This window comes from Mauremys reevesii, linkage group 11 (assembly GCF_016161935.1).
Source record: "Mauremys reevesii isolate NIE-2019 linkage group 11, ASM1616193v1, whole genome shotgun sequence".
Classification (NCBI taxonomy): Eukaryota; Metazoa; Chordata; order Testudines; family Geoemydidae; genus Mauremys; species Mauremys reevesii.
Window position 1 is genome coordinate 69,389,081 of NC_052633.1, and position 13,121 is coordinate 69,402,201.

At 40.0% G+C, this 13,121-nt stretch overlaps 1 pseudogene; it reads left to right on the forward strand.

Annotated features, from left to right (window-relative positions):
• Positions 1–495: 495 nt before the first annotated feature.
• On the forward strand, positions 496–11,913 carry LOC120374799 (annotated as a pseudogene).
• The last annotated feature ends 1,208 nt before the right edge of the window (positions 11,914–13,121 follow it).

The window sequence follows — 13,121 nt, forward strand, 5'->3', positions numbered from 1 at the left end:
TCAAACAGCTACTAAAATATTTCCTTGAAGCATCATATGATTTCCTGGTTTTGATCTAGCCTCCTTTCCAGTATCATGAAAAACAATTACTTTACCATTTTGTGTTTACTAAATGCAATCTTTGATGATGATGATGATGATGATGAATTTGAGGACCTTGTTATCCCCCCTTTATGAGGCATAGTTATCCTCTGTGAGCCCAATAAACTATGCTATAACAGGAAAGTAAATAATGTCGATGAATTGAGCATCTGTGAAGGTACTTTTTTTCAGATTTACAAATATGTACATTGAAGTTAATCAGTGACCGGCTTAGTCATCATGCACCTTAATCTCTTAGCATAAAACATAAATCAGAAACCTGACATTCTATTTTCTCCTTCTGAATTTAGCCTCAAAGCACTGTATGTTTATTAAGAGGACAGTTGTATTAGAAGCCTGGAAGCCATTTCCAAATAATGCATGTATTTGTGGCCTTTTCCAGGTTTCCCAAAAATGTCTTCCTGTAATATCCTGCTAGCTGCATTTGCAGTTCTTTTTCTGAGCTGCACACCCAATTCAACATTAGAGAAGAATAAAGACGTTTGGAAGACACGTCTTCAGGATGTTGACAACCTGCACATGGTAAAGGATATTGATGCAATTCACAACTTGGATGATGTTATATACAGGAGAGGTAAGAACAGCCTTTGTCTTTCCAACCATTTAATATATTTTAAGGCCAAAATGGAACATTATGAGCATCTAGTCTGACCTCCTGCAGTAACACAGGCCATAGAATTTACCCAGTAATTCCTGCTGTGGCAGGAATTGTTCTTCCCTATGATGTAAGTGAACAGTATCGATCTCAACAGCAATCAAACACTACCGAACTAGAGCATATCTTTGAGAAAGGCAATTGATCTTGACTTAAAATCTCCATGTGATGATAAATTTACCACTTCCTTTGGTAAGATGCTTCGATAGTTAACTACCCTTAGGGTTGAAAAGTTGTCTCTTATTTCCAATTTGAGTTTTTCAATCAATGGATCTTGTTAGAATTCAGAATTTCTAGGGGGGGTCAAGACGTGAATGAATAGAACTTTCCACATTTGCTTGACAGTATATAAAACAAAAAACCTCTGGGACCACTGACTTTTATTTTCCTGTGGCAACTTCCAATCACTGTATGCATATAATTAATGCCTAAACATTAAGAATTTATGTTTGCTGCCTCAGATGAACATAACTCTCAACCATTATTAATGAGGAACTATAAAACATACTTCATGTTTTATGCCCAAATTACTTGGAGCTTCCAAAACCCATAAATACATCTGTCTATTGGTATCTATGGAGAATTATATAACATACTTTTATAATACAGCCAACAAGAGGGGATGGAACACATTTAATTTAAGAAGAGCTCTTACAAGGAAAAATCTGTCTACAGAATAACTCTTCCCCTGCACTGTTTTAAAAAATATTTGTACATGCCCCTACTCTAGCTAGGAAATAAAGAAGGGTTTTAAAAACTGGCATCATTATTTACAGTGCAGCTTGATCTTTACTTTCTATCTCCTTTAAGAAACAGAACCAGGATTTCAATTTATAGTAATTCATTTCTTGTTTAAAAATGAATACAGCTTCAGAGTAGCATAATGTATAGGGCTTTATCATATACTCATATCCATTAACTCTTTCTATATATATTCACAGTGAAACAATTTACTAGCTTTCACCTTTGGAAACATGGGTTTGAGTCTGAGATCACAAATTAAGGTCCTGGTGCCTATCTGATGTAACTGGGTTTAGCTCCACTGAGTTTAGTGGCAATCCAATTTTGCAAAATTCCATCTGTCCAATTGCCTAAAATGGGAGGGATGAATTATTTAATTTATTTATTTTGACGGGCAAATTTGAGGGCATCAGCAGCGAGTGGGAAGGTCAACCATTGTTTAGGAGAGCCTGCAGAGAGGCTCATGAGGTCCTATCCTGATCGCTATCATACTAGTATAAATTATGAGTAATCCCACTGAAGAGTACAGAGATGCACTGGTGTAAAAATGGCAGAAGTGAGGCAGACTCCAACCAGTTAGCTGAAGGAGAAAAGAAGACAAAACAACGTGTGACAGAACAAGGAGAGGAACCTTTCTCTGGGGAGCAGGTTGTGGAGGAGACCTGGCCACGGAGTCTTTGTGTTGGGGGGAATAATATATAATTGGTCTGGGCTGGTGGGCTCATTGGTCTGGGCCGATAAATGTTATGACGGTTTTGAAAGGTCAGCCTAATCCCTAGTGGGAATTTGTCCTCATGACAAAGACACAACCCTGGTTGGTATAGTTAACTGTAACTGTGCACTGAGTGCAAAGACTAGAATAGCAAGCCGTGAAAGAAAATATCCCAGAAATTAGATGCAAGTTCTAAAAACCTATTGCTATTCTGGAACAGTGTGCAGTTATGTAAGTATAGGAACTTAAATATTTCCAATGAATAATAATAAAGGGATGAGCGATTATTCCATTTGGTTCTGCATAACTTTTTCTTCTTGATATTTAAATCCTCCCTGCTGCAACAGTCTCTTGAAAGAATATTTTGCCAACAGCGAATATAAAATTTCCTTGAACAAGAAACCTGTGATGTGCTCATCCTAAAGCTTTGTGAAAAGTGAGACAAAAATAGCAATAGAGAAAATGGGCTTTTGCTTCTTTTCAGCAAATGGGAAACTAATGTAGAACTCTCCTCCCCCTCTAAAATACCCCAAACGCAAAGGTATAAGAAGCTCATAAACAGTTGGATGGAACAGGCAGTGTAACCAGCTTGGCAGTCAGGCTCCAGATGATAACTTAGTGATAAGGTATTGGGATAAATTCTGTTCCCATTTACTTTATATGCTGGAGAGATTGTGCCAGCTGCAATCCCACCTGTAGCTCTCCCTTGGATGGCCTGGCTTTATACCAGCCTCTAACAAAGGTTTCTGCCTTACTAGGACAACGTGAGTATTTATACTGCCCCATAGCATCCAAGTGCCTTTTGCATACAAAATGTCCTAGGTATCAATTAACTCTTTTTGCACAATATTCATTAGTCTGACAGGTGAAGTAATATGTCCTTAGTGAGTATAAATCCAGCGGGAAAACCCTGAAATCTTCAGTCAATAGAAATATTCCCATTGCCTTTGGGCTTGATTATGGTGGCAGCATCTTAATGGCCACTAGGGGCCAATGACTCCAACCACACACCAGGCACCAAAATATAGCAAGCAGCACTCGAGACAAGAATGGCAGCACAATAGTATCCTCAACAGACTTGGTTAAAATATACTTTTTTGTGGGAAATTATGAAAGATTTTCATTTCCCCCCGCAAATCTCCCAAAATTATTTTTGCTTTTCCAAGCAAAAAAACTAAGTCTAATTCTTCGGCTTTCAAAAATCCCAAACTGAAATATTTTATCAAAAACATTGAAAAATTTTAACTCCAACCCCTTCCGCTCCTTCCCACCGGAAAATTTTGACCAAAATAAATATTTTTCCAACTGGTCAAAGAGACATTTTTCATTGCAAAATGATTTAAACCAAAACAACCTTCAACCAGCTCTAATCTACTGAAAATAAGCCCTGATGTATTATTGCCACCATTCATTAAAAACAAACATTTAAAATCAAGAAGGCACAATCTGCTGAGCAAAGTTTAAGAACCTTGTTTGAATGAGATACAGTGGATAGCAAGATGAGTCAATAGGCAATCAGAGTTGCACAGGAATGAGAAATGCAAAAGAACTGAGAATGAAGAAACAACATTCCCACTGGAAAATTATTCTGGCAGATGACAGAAATAAGAGTTGACAGGAACCAGCAGGTCTGCACTTACTTTACTACGCTGAGTTATCAAAGTGTTTTAGATATTAACAAACTTTGCACTTAAAAAAAAAAAGATTTTATATGCTATGCAATGACAACTGCATGTATTTCACTTGATGGCTTGAGAGGTTGTATAGTTTCACGGTAGCTCCTCCAATTTCCTCTGTATTCGGAGGTGTAGTCTGACAGCAATATTCTTCATTGTGAATCACAAAGAGAAGCACAATACTGTATTACTTAGCACTTACTACAGTCGGATCCAAAGTCCATTGATTTTTTTGAGGGGACAGAAAACTGAGTTTCAATTAAATGAAATATTTCAGGAAGAGCATCTGCCTTCAGCAGCAAGTACATTTTTGGGGGGTCAAAAAACTGACCAATTGTGATTTGGAAATGTTGCCACGGTGCCTCATGCTCATGCCGTTGTCCTCTATGGGCCAGGCTCCCTGGCTGGATTACATCTCCTCTGATTCATCAGACATGTGCCTGCCGTATGCACCGCCTCCCCTCACCAAAGAGACAGTGGTGCTCCACAGGAGAGGTGATCTGAGCAGGGAGCATGGCCAATAACAGGAGCACGAAGCAACTGGATTACAACTCCCATGAAGCATGGCAGCAGCATTGTGAATCAAAATATTCTGGATTTCAATTTTTCACCAAAACCTCAAAAATTTCTGCAGAAACCCTCCTCCCATTCTCTGACCAGCTTTAATTATTATTCCCACTTAACAGGTTTGGCACAGAGAGAGACTGAGGCACCCAGAAAGGCTGTGGCAGAGCTGGGATGTGCATGTGTACTTGTAATGAAAAATATCAATAAAGAATTATTTACTAGTCACTGTTCAGCTTTCTTTTAGGATTTGTCAAACAAGTTACAGCCTAATTCCTTTACAATAATTTTATTGCTTGTGTGTGTGATCATAACAACCTCGTTTCCGTAACAATCAAATTCAGCCTCTCAATCCCTCCTCTCTCCCCCACCCCCCAGTACCATCTCTTCTAGGATCCTAATTATTTCTTCCTTCCTAGGTTAACAGGCATCTACTTAGTAGTACTTCGTTTCTTCCAGCTATACACATTTCCTGCTGGGATGAATGTAAATCAGCGAACACTTGCCGGGTGCATTGGGCTGCTTACAACTTTATTATATTTTATCTGAAAATGAGTATTTGTGCCACATGCAGCACAAAGCTTTAAAAGGCAAGACCTCACCCACGTGGCCTGCTCGGAAGTCCCACTGGAATCAGGGTGAATAAAAATCAATGATTTAAAAAAAACAAAACAGATTTTTTTAAATTTAAATTGGATTTTTTTTTTATAAAATGCTTGAGGAAAAAACTTATCTAAAGATAGTTTTAATTAAGATACATTATAGCTCAAAGATATCTCATCATGGAATAGGGATTATAAATTCTAATTCTATAGTATGAGACAATATGTTCATGTAATGTTTAAGAAAAGTTTTGTAAATGAGTTCCAATAGTTCATGGATTAGGGACCCAATCTTATGGAGTTCCACAGGCTTCTGTATATATTATTTAGGTTAATCTTTCTATCTACCCAATGAGACTCAGTGCTCAGTCTAGAAGATACCATCAGAGATGCTTAGTTTTGCAGTTCTCAAACTGTGGGTTTGTCTCTCCAGAGATAACATGCTTGTTAACAGCAAAAATGTTTTTAAATAAATAAATAATATATAGAGGTGAGAAATAACAGACCTCAGCTCTAATGTCCCTCTGCAAATTTGTGTACACGGAGTCAATCTCTTCTCTCTAAAAGTGCAAAGTTTTAAAAAGTTCAATGAATAGAGGCGGAACAGATCTGGACAAGTACAAGAAGTCTGGATATAAATATGAGAAGTGAGTGACATACGCTTGTTTTGTTAAAATATTATATGTTTGCTGTTGAAGAAAAAAGTCCAGAATACTTAATGCTGTTGTTTTAGTTAAATAAAACAATTTAAATGTCTGTCTGGTGATGTTCTCCTCCTAATACAGCATGGCAAGAAAATCCTCCAACTATTAATGATTAACCTGTTGAATTGGAGATAGTTCACCTCCCAATGACTTCATAAATATGTTTCAATAACCTTTGGTAAATGAAATAACCAATCATTCATTTTCTGATATAGCTGTAAAACGAATCTGAAAAGTTTTCAAAATAAATCACTGTTTAAAAATGTATAGTGTGTACCTTCTAAAAATGAAACCTACATCTATCTCTGTGAAGAATCTGTATTAATGTTATAACAACCAACAAGTACGCACTTTTATGTAGAAAATCATGATTAAATCGAGTCTTCCTGACTAGTGATTTAAATCATGATTTAAATCAATTTGATTTTAAATCAAATCCACCCTGACTGGAATTCAGTATGGATCAATTTCACGATATACCCCACATTTTTGTCTGTATGACTGCTGTTTAATAGGGATGGCTGTTCCATGTACTGGGGATGCCTTCAGTTGATTTAGCTGTGCTTAGGCCCTACTGTACAGTAGGTTTTAATTTGAAATGGTTTCTGTGAGTTTTCTCCTTTAATTAAAGGGGTCCATCCCACTGCTGTGAGTCAGGCAGAAAGTATTGTTTTGATTCACCCCAATTTAATTTGCTCCTTCTATGCCAACCACACATGCTGTCTGTTTTGATGGGCATCTCACAGCTGCTATTGCTACAGGCAGTGGGCAACCGGCAGCCGGCAACCGCTCAGTTCCCAGTCCTGCCTTTTCCCAGCTCCAGTAACATGATGGACTGTGCAACTCATCAGACAGCTGCATTACTATTAAAGTGGTCATCCTTGTTAAGCAGATTCTCAAATTCCTCTTAATGGGGAAAGGGGTATTCCTATTAAGAAGATTCTATTGTGACAGAGGCTGAGACACTTTACTGCAGAAATATTATGGTTCCTTGCGGTAATGTCACATTATTCCTTTCTCACATGGCACCAGGATAGGAGATTTGTACTTATGGCTGCCATCTCCAAAGCTCAGTTTCCTTTTCCGAGAAGCCAACAGGGGAGCTCTATTACCTTAGCTTCTGTAAGCAGAGCCATGTGATTTTTTTTTTCCGCAGCAAAAAGAAAATTAACAGAGAGATGCATTTTTCGGGGCACCCAAACTATTTGCAAATTCAAGCCAGATTTGGTGAACTGTTTTGGCAGAAAAAAATGGATTTTTTTTTTAAAGAGTCACAATGGTTTGTTATCACCATTTCAAAACAAAACCTTTTGACTTTTCTTTTTGAAATGATTTTGTTTAGAAAATTGGCTAAATAAAAAAAGCAAAAACAGCCCAAAATGACACAAAACAACTATATGTTGTGACACTATGCACCATATTCTTCCTAGAGATATTGTTTTGATATTAATATGGCATAATTAAGATGTGTTATATGCAAGATTAGTCATGTGAGGTATCATTGGAAAGGTTATGATTTACTGAATATGATTATCTTATTCGTAGGCATTTATCATTTCTGTATCTGAAGTTAGGAATATTGACTATGTAACAATTACAAGTGGGTTTACACCTGGGGAATGCCCACCAGACAGAATGTGATCAAACTGGATGGGCCATTAGGGAGAACAATAGGACTTTGAAGATGCTAATCTCCCACCTTCCTGAGAAGCTTCCTGGGATGCTGTTTTGACACTGCAGAGTCATGTGATCATGTCACCTGGTACTGGACTCCATCTTGGACAACTAGTATTTTTCCACTAACAGGGAGCGGGGATCAAACTGGGAAATAAAAGGATTTCCACCGTATGTAAATCCAATTTAAGGCAGGGGAATGAGTTAATCATGGGTCATTCTTCACTGAATCCTCGCCCAGGATGACTCCTGGAAACATCTAAGAAACAAAGGGGGGGGGCGGGAGAATAGCTGAGCCTAGGCTGGAAAAGGAGTCTGGCCTGTGAAATAAATGCCAACAACAACATTTAGGGTGAGGAATTACTCCTATTAACCAGTTTCTTTAATCTATTAAGCTTAGTTTGCGTGTTTGTTTTATTTGTTCAGTAACCTGCTTTGATCTGTTTGCTATCCCTTATAATCGCTTAAAATCTATCTTTATTAACTACCAAACTTGTTGTTTTTTCCCTTTAAACCAGTTTGTGGAATTCATAACTGGGGGAGAAAAAGCTGTGCAGATCTTCCTCCACACTGAGGGAGGGAGCGAATTTCATGAACTTATGCTGTACAGTTTTCTGTGCAGCGCAAGACTATACAATTTTGGGTTTACTCTCCAGAGGGGGAGTGCACTAAGTGCTGGGCAGGTCCCTAGCTGAGTCTTCCCAGGCAGAACTGATTTCAGTGTCTGTGTCTTTCTGCAGCTGGGTGTGTCCCTACCTGTGTTTGTGCTGGAGGAGGCTTGAGGGCCTGGCTCAGCAGGGCAGTGTAAGGGAGCCCCGACTGGTGGAACCGGTGGGCTCAGTGGTATCCCAGTACATCAGATGGCACCCCGGAGTGGGGGGTAACCCGTCACATGTATGTTTTTTCATTTGTAAGAAAAACCCAGTTTGTTTAAAAATGAATCAAAACTTTTCAAACCAAACCAAAAAATAAAACAAAAAAAACCAATTATTCACTCAGCTTTAGTTATCATTGAACATCATTTTTCTGTCTAAACAGAGTAATCCCATTTCATTTAGTATTTGCACAGAATAGCTAACTAGGAATGAACTTAAATTCCATCACTGCATCATGCTCGTTGCCCTAGAATGACTCTTCATTTTACTTAATTCTCCAGAAGAAATGCTAGCCAGACTTGAGACTTGTCTACACTTGCATTTTATAGAGCTCTAACTTGCTGGCTCAGGGGTTTGAAAAATCACGCTCCCTCAGCGCAGCAAGTCTGAGCGCTTTAAAGCTCTAGTGTGAATAGGCTCTGAGCACTGGGAGCTATTCCCCTTGTGGAGGTGGATTACCAGGAGTGCTGGGAGAGCTCTCTCCCAGCCAGGGGCGGCTCTAGGCATTTTGCCGCCCCAAGCACGGCAGGCAGGCTGCCTTCAGCGGCATGCCTGTGGCGGGTCCGCTGGTCCTGCGGCTTCGGCGGACCTGCAGGAGGTCTGCCAAAGCCGCGGGACCAGTGGACCCTCCGCAGGCAAGCCACTGAAGGCAGCCTGCCTGCCGCCCTCGCAGTGACCGGTAGAACGCCCCCAGTGGCTTGCGGCCCCAAGCGCGCTTGGCGTGCTAGTGCCTGGAGCCACCCCTGCTCCCAGCGCTTGCGTGTGACCACACTCACACTTCAAAGCACTGCCGCAGGAGCGCTCCCGCAGCAGCACTTTGAAGTTTCTAGTGTAGATGTAGCCTTACTGGTTTTCGATCATCTATCAAGCTTATTAGTGAGCCAAAATAGTATCTTAAATTAAGTATCACAGGGGTAGCCGTGTTAGTCTGGATCTGTAAAAGCAGCAAAGAATCCTGTGGCACCTTATAGACTAACAGACGTTTTGCAGCATGAGCTTTCGTGGGTGAATACCCACTTCTTCAGATGCAAGTGGTGGAAATTTCCAGGGGCAGGTTTATATATGCAAGCAAGAAGCAAGCTAGAGATAACGAGGTTAGTTCAATCAGGGAGGATGAGGCCCTGTTCTAGCAGTTGAGTGAAAACCAAGAGAGGAGAAACTGGTTCTGTAGTTGGCAAGCCATTCACAGTCTTTGTTTAATCCTGAGCTGATGGTGTCAAATTTGCAGATTTTACAGTTCATCTGCAAATTTGACACCATCAGCTCAGGATTAAACAAAGACTGTGAATGGCTTGCCAACTACAGAACCAGTTTCTCCTCTCTTGGTTTTCACTCAACTGCTAGAACAGGGCCTCATCCTCCCTGATTGAACTAACCTCGTTATCTCTAGCTTGCTTCTTGCTTGCATATATAAACCTGCCCCTGGAAATTTCCACCACTTGCATCTGAAGAAGTGGGTATTCACCCACGAAAGCTCATGCTGCAAAACGTCTGTTAGTCTATAAGGTGCCACAGGATTCTTTGCTATCTTAAATTAAGTGACTGTTGAACATTTTTAAATCTCTTTCATACTATGTGGTGGCAAAATTGAAAAACCTATTTTAGTGATTTTATTGTCCATTTCCTTTAATGCTATTTAGACTTCACCCTTCAATGATATTTTTATTCAGGCCTGAAAATGACTGTGAATTTGTATGAATGGCCTCTTCTTTCATAAGAGTTGTTCTGTAGGCTCTAATATCTTAGGTTTTGTTCCTTTTTAAAATTTGCCTATCTTCATCTTTCCCAACCATCCATTTAAATTAACCCCCTGGTTATTTTCTCTGCTAACGTTGTACAAGAGTCCAGGAACTCATTTCCTTATTCCTGCATTATAAATATTTACAGAAAAACAGCTTCTTTATTTTTTATTCCAATTCCCCATAAGCCATAACATTTTAACTCTAGATCTAGTGCAGATTTCATTACAATGCTAACCACAAACTCTGATTTTCTGAAGTTCCCAATGTCAGTGTCTGAAGATGCTTCTATTTTTATCATCCAGCTCCCACTGGTATGGAAGGTCAGGACTCATATAGCCATTTCCATACTCAAGACTGGGAATCTTGCCTTTGTCACACACACTAGTTGGCCCAGTTCTGTAATCACTCTGTGGAGCTTCTGTTGACTTACACACACACACACAAGGCTCCTACATTCAAGATAGGTAGCTATTCCCTGCAGAAACAGCCATGCTAACAAAGACCATTCCAAGATCCAAGCCTCTCCAAAGCTCAGGGGAATTTAAATTAGCAGTTTTGGTTTGAGCTCTATCTTTGTTTTATATGGGCAGCTCAGTAACAAGAATGATGCTCAGATGCCATGGGGATGGATGCCAGTGTAAGAATTGAGGTAGAGATCCACAGATAGAGGAGTGCAAATGCTGCTACTTCTTTAAGAAGCTGCTCCTTGGAAAGCCAGATCATGTACTGTTAAAAAAATAATTACACTTAGTGACCTCTACATGTCAAAGCAGGTTACCTGAACAGCTGATGAGAGAACAATGAAGCATTTACAGGCCCTCAAAGTTTCTAAAGAGACCCGTTGCATTGCAGTTATAGAGTAAGTAGCTGGAAAATCCATTACTACCACTGGGGCTTTGTAACATGCTTTAATGTTACATAAGAGCAGTGCCTGCAGGCACTTAAGACAAGACTGTGCTAAGCCACGGTAGCAGGCAGGCAGCTTTCTTTAATTTTTTTTAATTGCCCTATTTGCTGACTTGCAATTAATCTGAAGGCAGGTCTCCATTCCCCCGGTGCACTCAGTATTTAGTATGGAGTAATTGTGCAACACCAAACAAAAAGTGGCCAAGTGCATTTTGTGGATTCTGGTGGAGTTACACCAGAGAAGAATCTGACATAATGGGCTAAATTCTGAGTTATATTCCAAATCTAGGTCTCCACACTTCACAGGCAATGCACTTCAGTCTTGACCTTTACTACTTCTGTTTCTGTTAGCTTTAAGCTTAATCTGAGAAGAGCCAAAGCAATTTAGCTTTGAGTTTTAGAATCAGTCAATCATCTACAACTTTTTTTATTCCTCAGCTTTCCCAAGGGACTGTGATGAAGTTTTCCATTCACACCACAGTGAGAACGGCCTTTACATCATGCAGCCTGAAGGAAGCTGCATGCTTGTGGTCCAGTGCTATAGATGGCTGCACTGGGTGGACAGTAATCCAGAGAAACAGCCACAACACTAAGCTCACCTGCTCAGAAGCCTGGACAACTGACAAATATGGCTTTGGCGACCTAGAGGGAGATCACTGGCTTGGCAATACGTTTATCAACCTCATCACCAAGCAAAAATGGTACAAAGTCCGTATAAATTCAGTTGATGCCCAGGGCAGGCACAAACATGCAGAACACGACACCTTTGTCATGAAAGAAAAGGAAGATTTTTACCAGCTGAAGTTAGAGACATATGAGGGTAATGCGGGAGATTCTCTTAGCTCATCCAGAACCAAGAACATGCATGATAACATGAGATTTTCAGCTAAGGATACTGATAATTACAGGACAAGTTTGGAAAATTGTGCAGATGTTAGTGGAGGGGGGCAGGTGGTATGATTCCTATTATGATGTCCAGCTGAACTGCACAGGTGGCCTTCACTGGCAGACCTCCTGCGACAGCGACTGTAGAAAATCAAGCATCCTACTGAAGCCCATTCATATGTATTGCAGCAGGGTTTAGAACACGCTCCCATCCTGGTACACTGTAATCTGATGAGCTGATGCAATGTTTAATAGAAAAATAAAAATGCAGACTTGTGCTACCTTATGGTCTGTGAGATACAGGTTTCTCTGCTTTCCTTACGGAAAGGGTGTCTGATTTTGATTCTCCTTCTAATAAAAATGTCTTTATAGCATGGTAAACCTCTCTGATCACATTCAACTGTCAGTAAGGAGCAAGCAACAGTGCAAATGGTACCAAACCCAATACAATTATTTTTCATCTAGCACACATGCTGTGCAGTGTCTTTTACCCAAGTCAAATATTTATGTTAAGTCACTTGATATTAAGGGAAAATTCCAGCAATTTGTCATCAAAATCCCCCCCCCCCCCAAAATAAACACATACATAAAATATTCCTGCTATATAAGTTCCTGAAGAAGTATGAATATTCCTTTGGCTGGGCTCATAGCCTGTGGTGGCTATGGGTACAGACAATTTAGGAAAGCATGAACTCTGCTGCTTGGTGTAGTCATTTGCACTAGTGGAGAGTGGGTGTAAAATGCTACATCATCAGAATGGTGTCATTTCACACTGACTTTGTGCTGGGAAAAACGACTACATGTGGTCCAGGGCAACGGAGAATCAGGTCCACTCTTTCTCTTAGATTAAAAGGGTTCTTGGAGTGCTGCTGTTTTTAGGGAAGTTTGAATCTGTTTCGAAAGAGCCGCCCGCCTGCCAACAAACGTGCTCAGCTTTGCTTTTACTTTCCCTTGAACTATATTTGTTTTTCTTTAATAATTATAAAATCTAGCTCTTATATATAGTGCTTTTCACCAGCCAATCTCAAAGCACTTTAGGAAGGTCAATATCATCTTCACTTTACAGAGGGTGAAACTGAGGCACACAGAGGTGAAATGACTTGCCCAAGGTCACCCAGCAAGCCAGTGGCAGAGACAGGAATAGAACCCAAAGCTCCAGAGTCCCAGTCCCATGCTCTAGCCACTAGGGCCACAATTTATAGACAGAAGCTTTAAAGAATACAATCTGTTTCCTAAATACCCTGTATTCCTCAAAACCTGTCCCGCTTCCTTTAGCCTATATT